Raw genomic sequence first — 12,052 nt, forward strand, 5'->3', positions numbered from 1 at the left:
CACCGAGAGGACTCTCTCCCTCAGTAGAGAAATACCTTTTGCATTGTTTATATGTACCCTGTCAGTCTGCATTCAATTTGCCGACACGACCCATTCTTAAACCCCACTGGGGAATAGCATGTGTATAAGATCTAAGGGCAGCGCGAATAGCAGTGACAAGGGCCCCGGAGGTAGCTTAGAGAGAAGTATTTAAGTAGAAATATTTATGTTAAATGTGATCATTTGTGATTCTGATTCTTGTAACCAAGTTTCTTTATCAATTACACTGTAATCCGATGTTTAGCCACGCCTTTTAAGTCTTCGGTCATTTATAGATATTTTGTACTCTGGCCACCTCTTAAAAAAAAGTGCTTCATCCTCAAGGAGGTTCATAGAAAAGCTATGGAGCACTTACAACAGCTCCACACCAAGATGATGGCTATTCGAGGATTCCAGCCCATAGCAACTTAAAACAAGGAGCTGTCCTGCCCCTGGGGGCCCTAGATCCGGCATCCAGAGATTTTTACTGTCTGACAGGCAGGGTCAACGCCCCTACTCAACCTTGAAGCAGCTACAGAAGATGGACCAATGCCCTTCTGCTTCTCATACGAATATGGCAGTAAAATCTCTGAGGGGGGATGAAACAGGAGGGAAGGGGGCAGGGCACCCGGAAACAATGACATAGCCCGAGGACACAACATACACTGATCACACCCAAATGGGTCCAAAATGGCGGACACGTCAACTTCCAATTGCCATGACTAGTCCAAGGCTGACAAGAGGATCCAAAAGTGGGCGATAGCCCCATTCTGGAACACTCCGCCCACTCATTAGCCTATCAAATTACCCACCCTTGAAAGGACTGAAAACCCCCATACCCTGGTGCCTTTCTCACCTTCTGAGATGGCCCACACTGTCTGCGGAGTGTGTTTCTCTCTAAATAAATCTCTAAATAAACTTCTTACCTACAAAAAAAAAAGGCATCCACGCTAAAAGATAGTCATGACACCCAAGAGCACCGATACACAACTACATAGGCACAATCAGCACACTCCAGGAGGGTCAGAGACACATGAAAACAAAGGTGGGTCTTGCTTTCTCAGATCTGATCTCAGGCATGATTCCCACTGGCATGAGGGCAGAGGGAATTTGCAACAGAGAAGCACAGAGCAGAGATGTCAGACAGGACCAAGTCAGAGATGGCGGCAAAGTGGCAGAAAGACAGGAGGGCACTCTGAGCAAAGGCACGGGGGTGAGATGGACCTCTGAGCTCCCGGTGTGCCAGCTTCCAAGAGGGGCTGCAAGGTCGTTGCTGTGCAGAGACAGGATGCGTGTACACACGTGCACACACTGAATTCTCACCAAAACCCTGTGAGCTAGGTGCCATTTGCTGAGTGACTTATCCAAGGTCACCCCCACGGTCAGTCAAAGGGCTGTCTGTCCCCACCGAAATGAGAACACAATGCCCTGTGATAACGGCAAGTGTTCTAGCCGTGGCTACTCAGCACGTGTAGCTGGTGCGACTGGGAAAGAGTAGTTTAAATTTTAATGACTTCTAAGTAATTTACAAATTGGTACTCATCTCACTTAATGGAAAATTATTCAATATAATTGGGATGACTTGGATATATGAATCGACTTCTTCAAATATGAGTTTTCTGAACTCTGAATAGAGGTCAAGTGTTTCATGAGCATGTATCATCTAGGGACTTCCTAGGTGGCACAATGGTTAAAAATCTGCCTGCCAATATGGGGGACACAGGTTCGATCCCTGTTCCAGGAAGATTCCACATGCCGTTGAGCAACTAAGCCCGTGCACCACAACTAATGAGCCTGTGTGCCACAAGAAGTGAAGCTTGCGAACTTAGAGCCCATGCTCGGCAACAAGAGAAGCCACCACAATGAGGAGCCTGCGCACCACAATGAAGAGTAGCAGCCTAGAGAAAGCCCGTGTGCAGCAACAAACACCCAACGCAGCCAATAAATAAATACTTTAAAAAAATGGAAAAGGAAATGTATCATGTGCATTGAGAAATGTTGTGAGAAATGTAAACCACATTTCAGAGACTTAGCACGAAAAAGCACGTGAAATATCTCATTAGTACTTTCCTATAAGGATTACATGTTGAAATGATAATATTTCGGATATATAGAAAGAAGACATCGAATTAGAATTAGTTTCACCTGTTTCCTTTGCCTTTTATGATGTGGATGCTAGAAAATTGGAAACCACCCTTGTGGCTCTATTCTGTTTCTACTGGACAGCGCTGCTCTGCGCATCTCCTGCTCCTGCACGTGGTAGGCGGGCTTGATGGAGAGAACAGACCTGCATTTCAGGGGGAGACAGCGTCGAGCCGACTATTACACATATGGGTGAGGGACACTCTCCTGAGGCCAAAAGAGCTTTGAGGACAATGCTTGGAGCCGTTTGGTATAGAGCCCAATGCTGTTCCCCATCTTGCCCGTCTCAACTGTGATGGGACAGATTGGGCCAGCGGTGGGAGTTCAAGGTACACATGGGGGAACCGCCCCTCAACTCCCTGCCCTTCAGACTCCCTTGTGTTTGGCTCTCACAGCAAATAGCATCTCACAAGTGTTTATGGTTCTTGTCCTGCCCTTTTGTTGCACAGGTGGGAAAAGGAGGCACTGGCCCAAGTCACCCGGAGTCACCGTGGCAAAGGCGACCTTGCTCCCCAGGTCCGCTGACCTCGGACGGGCTTTCTGTCCCACGAGGTGCTTGTTTCCCCCCCATCTCACACCTCCTCCCTGTCTTGTGGCAACAGGCCGACGCCCTAATGCCAGCCCGAGCTCTGCCACTGATGAACCAACGAAATACTGACCAGCACCTTCCATGAGTCAAGCACTGTTCTAGGTGCTGGGGGTGCAGCAGAGAACAGGACAGATACGGGGAGAGTAGCCAACAATTAGGTAAATACACAAATAAGGTAACTTTCTATGGTAATCCCTGCTACAAGGAACAGTAACAAGCTGAGATGAATAAGCCGGGTGGGGGTGTGAGCTACGCTGGTTACAGTGGTCAGGGAAGGTCTCTCTCAGGGGACAGGGGAGCTGAGACCTGCGTGACAACTAGGAGCCACTCATGGGAAGATCTGGGAGAAAAGCATTCTAGGCAGAAATAACAGACGGACGCAAGCCTCCTGCTTCCACTTTGCGGCTCTTTCATTTGGCCCCTAGGAGGACACGTTATTTCCACCCCCACAGGTACCCAGTCTGCCACCCTACACTGCCAGGAGCATCTCATGGTCTGATGTGTCCTGTCACCTCCCAGCTGGGAGGTGGCCCGGACACTGCCTGCACACTCCCACAGGCAGGAACATCCCGAGAGGGGAGGAAACAGCCTGGGTTTGTGGAAAGGCCGGCCTGACTTCAAATCCAGCCCTGCCTCTTCCAAGCTGTGCAGCCCCGGGTGACGGACAACCGCTCTGAGGGGCAGTTTCCTCAGCTGTGAAAGGGAAAGTTCTCATAATCATCCTCCTTCCCAAGGGAGTCAGGATGACACACAACACTAAGCACCACAACCCACAGTCACAAGGGGACATCTACGTGCTCACAACATGGCAGACCCGTAATACCTGCATTTTCTCTCACCCCAACAGCTCTGTGAGACAGAAGCTATTCTTATCTCCAATGCACACGAGAGCAATTGGAGGCAGGAAGCGGCTGTGTCACTTCCCCGAGGTCACACAGCTGGCGCCCAGGCAGGCTGGCTGGGATAAAATCCAGGTGTCAGCAGGGCTGGGCTGCATTCCTTCGACAGGTTCTGCGCAAGAATCCTTTCCTTGTCTGGTGACCAGCTTCTAGAGCCCCTGCACTCCTCGCCTGGGGCCCCTTCCTCCATCCTCAGAGCCAGCCGTGCCATCGCTCCCACCTCTGCTTCCGGCGTCACATCTCCTCGGACTCTGGTTCTCCTGCCTCCCTCCTTCCCTCACAAGGACCCTTGTGATTCCACTGCACACCCACCCCCAGCCCCAAATCACCCAGGCCAGTCTCACCATCTCAAGATCCTCAGCTCCTCACATCCACAAAGTCCCTTTCGCCCACTAAAGGACACACTCACAGGTTCTGGGATGGGGACGTGCATATCTATTCGGGGGCCATTATTCGGTCTACACACTTAGCTAAGCTCTCCCTGGGCCAGGCCCCCCGGAATCCTCACAACCACCTTGGAAGGAAGGGTCTGTAACTCTCCCGGCTTCACAGATGGGGAAACTGAGGCTCGGACAGGTAAATAAAACACTCCCATGTCACACACAGCGAGTGACTGGAACGGAAACTCAGACTCAAGTGCCTGACGACAAGCCAACACTGCTTCCCAACTCCCCAGTGTCAATCCTTGAGGTAAAACTCAACATCTCAGGACTTCCCTGGCGGTCCAGGGCTTAGGACTCCGAGCTTCCACTGCAGAGGGCACAGGCTGGATCCCTGGTTGGGGAACTAAGCTTCCGCCTGCCTCAGGGCACGGCCAAAACAAACAAACAAACAAACCCCAGAAGCTCAACATCTCTGCCTCTCCCACATTATAAAGCAGGGGGCCCTCCATTTAGCAGGATGTGTATATTTATATTTTAATGAATGGTTCTGATTTCATACATGACCACTTCTACTTTAAACACACGCATATACTCCCTTGTCTTTCTTCTTTTTCATAAGTAAAAAATGACTGATGAAAACATGGAAACAACCCAAATGTCCATTGCTTTATGAATGGATACATAATGAATGAAATTCCCTACGATGGAACAGTATTTAGCTGTAAAAAAAAATGAAGCACTGATCCAAGCTACCACATGGAAGATATGTGAAAACATGATGGTGAGTGAAAGGAGCCAGACACAAAAGGCCACATACTGTATGATCTTATTTACATGAAATGTCCAGGACAGACAAATCCACAGTCACAAAAAGTACATCAGCGGTACAAACACACACTAGTGTATATACAGTAGATAACCAACAAGGACCTGCTGTATTGCTGAGGGAACTATACTGCATATTTGTAATAACCTGTAAGGGAAGAGAATCTGAAAAAAAATCTGAAACTAATACGACACTGTAAATCAACTACACATCAATGTTAAGGAATTCGGAAAAAAAGCTTAAACTACAATAATGATACATTTTTAATCTTGAAGATTTACAGATTAAAAAGGTCAATATCATGTTGATTTACATGTACACCAGCAGTGTTAAATGCAGATTAATTCAGTACATTAGGGACTTCTCTGGTGGCGCGGGGCTTAAGAATCTGCCTGCCAATGCAGGGGACATGGGTTCGATCCGGGGTCCGCAAAGGTCCCACACGCCAAGGAGCAACTAAGCCCATGAGCCACAACTAGGGAGCCCTCAAGCCACAACTACTGAAGCCTTCGCACCTACAGAAGCCATGCTCTGCAACAAGAGGAGCCACCACAATGAGAAGCCTGTGCACCACAATGAAGAGTAGCCCCTGCTCACCATAACTAGGGAAAGCCGAAGTGCAGCAACGAGACCCAATGCAGCCAATAAATAAATAAATGTATTCTTTTTAATTCAGTAAATTCATTTGAGTTAAAAATAAAACAAACAAAAATTAAAAAAATAGTCAATTGAACTCCCTATTTTCAAAAAAAGTACATCAGTGGTTGCCAGGGCAACAAGGAGAGACAGGAATAGGGAGTGAGTGCGTCACGGTTTGTGGTTTCTTTTTAGAGTGATGTACGTGTTCCGGATTACACAGCAGTAATGAATGCAGAACACTGTCAGTATACTAAAAACCCCTGAGGTGTACACTTTAAATGGTTCCACTAATGAACTTTATGTTACATGAATTCTATCTCAAGTCAAAAGAAGAGAGTGTTCAGTAAGTATCAGCTGTTGGGAGAAAGGCTTAAGCACAAGATGACTCATCTGTGGCCCAGGTCTGTGTGCACCTTTCCCAGGAAGACAGAATTCACCAGCAGAAGAAATGAGACATGGGAGGTTTGCAAAGTCCCTGAGACATCTTATTAAAAAAAACTCTTCCAAGTCACATATCATATGATATTGCTTACATGCCTAATCTAAAAAAACATGATACAAATGAACTTATACACAAAACAGAAGGAGACTCACAGACTTAGTGAATGAACTTCTGGTTACCGGGGGGAGGAATATATTAGGAATGTGGGATTGATGTGTACCCACTGCTATATTTAAAACAGATGACCAACGAGGACCTAATGGATAGCACAGGCAACTCCGCTCAGCATTCTGTAATAACCTATTGGGAAAAGAATATGAAGAATAGGTACGTGTATTTGTATAACTGAATCACTTGGATGTGCACTTGAAACTAACACAACATTGTTAATCAACTACTTCAATATAAAATAAAAATTAAAAAACAAAACAAGGACTTCCTATGTGGCGCAGAGGTTTAGAATCCGCCTACTGGGGAGGCTGGCGGGGAGTCGAGGGAGGGAGGGGATACGGGGATATGTGTATAAATGCAGATGATTGACCGTGGTGTACCTCAAAAACTCGAACAAGAGTGTAAAGCAATTAAAAAAAAAAAAAAGAATCCACCTGTCAATGCAGGGGACACGGGTTCAAGCCCTGCTCCAGGAAGATCCCACATGCCACGGAGCAACTTAGCCCATGAGCCACAACCACTGAGCCTGTGTGCTGCAACTACTGAAGCTCCCACACCTAGAGCCCATGCTCTGCAACAAGAGAAGTCACTACAATAAGGAGCCTGAGCACCACAGTGAAAAGTAGCAGCCCCTCTCAGCAGCTAGAGAAAGCCCATGTGCATTAACCAAGACCCAATGCAGCCAACAAATTAAATAAACAAATTTATTAAAAAGAGAAATAAAAATTAAAAAAAAACCAAAAAACAAAAAACCTCTTCCACATCCAGGAAAGGCAATGTCATACACCACTACAAAGAATAAAGCAGAACTTGCTGCCGTGACAATGGATCTCCAAGATGCAGTTTCTTGGCAAAAAGCAAGGGAGGATCCTGTACATTCTATGTACCTTTTAAAGGGGCGGGGGAGGTGGGGACAGAGTGACCCAGGCAGGCATATGAGAAACTGCGCACAGTGGTGGCCACAGGACGGAAGCCCTGGGTCGCAGAAATCAGGGGAGGGGCAGGAGGGGATGCAAGCAGGTGGCCGCGAGGATGTCCTCCTCAGGGTACACCCTCCCTGTGTGCCTTCTGAGTTACGCACCATATGCATACCACACCCATTTGAAAACTAAAGTTAATGAAACCACACGGGTTGTCTCCAACAATGGAACACTGTGCAGATGAGAAGGAGCCCTCTATAGCCACACTCAGCAAGGAGGGTGAAACTAAAGACAAGAATCTAGCAAACAATGCGGGGAAAGAACAGGGCAGCCAGAGAAGAAGGTGCTACACACTGTGTGATTCCATTTCCATACAATTCAAAAGCAGGCAGAGCTAACTGAAGCTGTTAAAAATCAGAGCCACCGATACCCCTGTGGGGGGCAGTGACAGGAAGGAGCACAAGGGGACATGGGGGGTGGGGAGGGATGCAGGTGCTGTTCCTCCATCTGGGTACAGAGTACGCGGGCTGCCCTGCACTGTGTGCTTTGCTGTACACAACACACGTCATGTCAAAGTAGGTAAAAAATTGAAAAACACCACGACGGCAAATCGAGTGATGAGAAAACCCCCAAAAAGCAGAAACGGAATGTGTCCACCTTGCTACTGAACATTCCTTTTAAAGAAGGCACCTCGGGGGCGACGGGAGGTACACCTGGGCTGCAGCCCAGCCCGCCCCATCCGGCCCAGGGGCCCTGAGCAAAGAGGCTGGAACTGTCCTCCTGGGAGCAGGTGACGGGTTGCCCACGGAGCCTCTTTCGGCACCAAAAACAAAAAAGGCACGTGGGGCTGTGAGGAGCAGAGGGCTGAGCCCCACACGGCGACACACAGATGCGGCGACATATTATTTGAGGGACAAAATACTGAGTAGCAGGAAAACCCACAGAGCAGTCTACGTGTCTTGGTGTCCTGAAGGGTCCCCTTATTCACTTCAAAAGAACCAAAGTTAGCATTCGGGGAGTTTGGAGTCAGCCCGGCTACTGGCAACTGACAAGTGTCAGGAGATGTTCTAAAGGGTCTCCAGCGCGACATAAATTAACAACTGCTGCTGCACTGCTGCCTGCTCCTGCACGTTCCCCCTGCAGTTTCTTCTGAACCTGCAAACCTCACAGAAGATGCTGTGAAAACCGAAGTCAGCTTCTGTTCCTCCTCTGCTCAGAGGTCTTCCATGCCGCCCATCTCATGCAGAGGAAATGCTTAAATCCTTACCATGGTTTTCAGGCCTCATGTGGGTTGGGGGCCCTCTCTCCCACCCCAGCAGCCCCTCTCTCTCTCCCCATCAACTCCGTTCCACCTACACACAGGGCTTGCTGGCCCTCCAGCCCGCTAGGCACCAGCCAGGCACTGGAATATGGAAGAGATATATCTGACTACATGTTGGATCTGTTTCTTTTACTTTAAGCTTTGCTTCCCGTTGCTTTGGTTCACTAAAAGGATACTGTCTATATATAATAGCCTGCCTAGGAGAACTCTGCCCCTCTGCCTGAATATTAAACCCAAGCACCTTGGTTCAGGGAAACATCCTCACCCTGTCCACCAGTGGAAGTTTGCAAGAAAGAAGAAATTAACACGTCCCCTTCCCGAGCCTGGCCATTCCAGGCCACATCTGCAAATCTTATGGCCTTTTCCTTTACTTCCTCATCTCTGCCCCCTCTCTGTTCTATAAATGATACTGGCATCAAACCCAGATAAGACAGTTACTCTTGAGACTTTAGTGCCTAATTTCTTGGTCAGCCGGCTTTCCGAATAAAGTCATATTCCTTCCCTCAACACCTCATCTCCAATTTACTGGCCTGTTGTGCAGCAAGCACAGCGAGCTTGGACTTGGTAACAGCACCAGCACGTCACCAGCCCACCAGGCCCCAAGCCTGTCTTGGAGTCAGTTTCTTTCCCACATATTTGTAGAGCTCACTCTGCTTGAATGGCAGCTTCTCAGGGAGGCCCTCCCTCACTCCTCGCTATGGAGCTAAAAACCTCTTCCCAGTGCCTCCTCTGCCACTAGAGGTATTCCTCCGTCCTCTACACTGTGTAATCTCCTCCCCAGCACGCATCACCTGACGCACATTTCACATATTGATTTCTCAGTCTTTCCTCCCTGACATGAAAGCTCCACCAGCTGACATATGTGTCTGTTGTGCTGTGCACTGCACGATGCCCCAGGACCTAAACAGTGCGGGGCCTACAGAAGGTGCTTCTATGAATGAACAAAGGAACCCATCCACTCCCAAGTCTCCAGGGCCGGTCCCTGTGCTGACAACACCTACAGAGCTGTCTCTGGCTCCAGTCCGACCCCTTTCTGTCCCCTGGATGCAATCCCTTGGATGTCCCAAAGTCACAGCAAACCTGGACATTCCAACCAATGTATCACCTTCTCAAGCTGCCCCTTCTCGGGCATTCCATTTTGCTGGCACTTGCAATATCCCCCTGGCTCTGCCAGGCCAAACAGTCCTGTGCCTCCACTGACTCCTCTGAATCCCTCCCTCCCCGTATCCTGCCTCTTCTTGCTCCCACAGCAAGGGGGGTGCAGACCAAACAGGCTGTTCCTGATCATAAAGGAGCCCAGCAGAACCATCGCCCACTCATAGACACATGAATCCCTCCCTCTCCACAAACACCTGCCTGCTGACAGCCACTTTGGTAAACATCATGTCACGGGATTGTCACAAAAACCCTGCGATCAGATCACATGATTCCCAAGGGGTAGATGAGAAAACAGGTTCAGAAAAATGAAAGTACTTGCCTGAGCTCACAGACTGATGAGGGACAGATGGAGATTAGAATCCAGGTGCTAAGACCAACAGGTCAGCAATCTGTATCTTCATCAGTTTAAAACATGGGCTCTAGGCAAGTTGCAAAACCTCTCTAGGCCGAATTCTTCACTGCAAAAGGGGATAATAAGAGACCGGAGGTCATGGGGTTTCCTTGAGGATTCAATGACTTAACTCATGTGAGGTGTTTAGAATGGTGACTAGCAATGGGAATCGTTTTTTTTTTCCTGCCACACTGTGCGGCTTGTGGGGCCTTAGTTGCCTGATCAGGGATGGAACCCGGGCCCTCAGAACACAGTGTGCCAAACACTGGACCACCAGGGAATTCCTGGGCAGTGTAAGGTTGAATCAATGTCAGCACTCATTATTCTTACTATGTTAGGGACCTAGGAGATATTTAAACTCCTCAATTCACTCCGAAAATCTTGTGGGTCTGTGTATTTTTCCTGGGAAGACAATTCTCACCTTCTCTCTACTTCTCAAAAGCTTCTGTGAACCCAAACTTTTTCAGACAGTTCACTGGGCAAGAGAGAGACAATAATATGTTTAACACAATCAGGGAAGTCTTGTTCCCAAACACCTCTACACTCAGAAGCGAGGAATGTGGCCAAAAGCAGAAAGCCAACACAGGAACACAAAGCAGCATGGCAAAGTGGCTACGAGCACCCACAACGGGTTCAAGTCTCAGCAGGGCCATTGGTTAGTGCTGATAACAGTCCCTACATCCTCTGACTCCACGAACAGCCAGGTCATGCAGGTCAAACACCCAGGCAGGCACCTGGCAAACAGCATGTGTTAGGCAGCACACTGAGCTCGCTTCTCCCACCAGTTTCTTCTGCCTGACAGGAACAGTCTGTGTGTAATTCTGTAATCATCTTGGGTGAAAATACCCTTTTCACTTAGCCGCCCTCCAATTCCACAGAGCACGTACCAAAGCACTCAGCATTCCACGCGTGGAAACCCAGACTGCCCACATCACTTTGCCCTTCCCCTTGCCCCAGGTTCCCCACCTTGCAAATGAGGTGGACTGGGGACTTCCCTGCTGCTCCAGTGGTTAAGACTCCACACTCCCAATGCAGGGGGCCGGGCTTCGATCCCTGGTCAGGAAACTAGAGCCCGTATGCAGCCACTAAGAGCCCACATGCCACAACTGAGACCTGGCCCAGCCAAGTAAAGAAAGAGTTTAAAAAGGAAAACTACATAAAATGAGCTGGATTGGCTTAGATGACTGGAGACACCTCCCAGCCCAGAGCCCTGTGACTTTAGAACACAGGATACGTGGCAATGATGCACTCTGTTCCAGCTGAGGAAACTGAGGTCCTCAAAGTAGCGGCAACCAACTTGGGCCACACATCCATTCATCCCCGGCCAAGCCCCGGGATCACCTTTCGCCTCGGCTAAGGGCCACAGGGGCACACTGCTCATTTCCAGCTGAGGAAGCTGACGCCCAAAGGCAAAGTGCCTCAACTCACTGCCACTTAACTTCAGAGCACAGGCTGCACCCTGGGTCTCCAGACTCCTATGAAGGAGATGGGGGGGGAGGGGTAGAAGCACCTGGAGCATCACAGAGATGGTCTTCTCGCTCGCCTTGCCTGCCCGCCATTTTCGGTACGTGTCTGCCTTGAGAAGGTTTTCTGCACAGTAGGTCTGGAGAACAGAGTAGGAAAAGCAACGTTAGAGGCCAGAGATGAGAGCTACGTCCCCAGCTCTCACATCATCCTTTTGAGTTCTCCCAGCCCTCTGAGATCCCCCAGATGTCAGTTGCCCTATTCATTCCCCCACTCTCTGCCTTGAGTCCCCTACAGCATTTTCCCCTGGAAATTCACCTCCAGTCTCTTCAAGGAAGCTCTCCTATCCTCCCTCCTGTTCTGTCTGGAAGGTCCTCTATTCCACATGCCTCCAGAATTCCCTTATGGCCTCTGAGAAATTCTCCCATGACCCTCCTTAGAATTCCACAAAGTCCCTTTTATGAAAGGAAAATCAAAAGGAAGTAGGTATTGCTCACAGGGCCCTCTAAAGCGGAGCTGGAGGCCACTGAGGAATTGTGACCATGCAGGTCTCAGCCCAGATGGAATCTGATCTTTGCATTAACACAGGCATCGTATTGGGCCCTGACCGGAAAGTAACTCACCACAGCCTCTTCTTCAAAGCCAAATATTTCACTTGTATCACAGTCAATTACAGTCCATCTAGACAA

Source organism: Hippopotamus amphibius, chromosome 16 (genome assembly GCF_030028045.1).
Source record: "Hippopotamus amphibius kiboko isolate mHipAmp2 chromosome 16, mHipAmp2.hap2, whole genome shotgun sequence".
Taxonomy (NCBI): Eukaryota; Metazoa; Chordata; class Mammalia; order Artiodactyla; family Hippopotamidae; genus Hippopotamus; species Hippopotamus amphibius.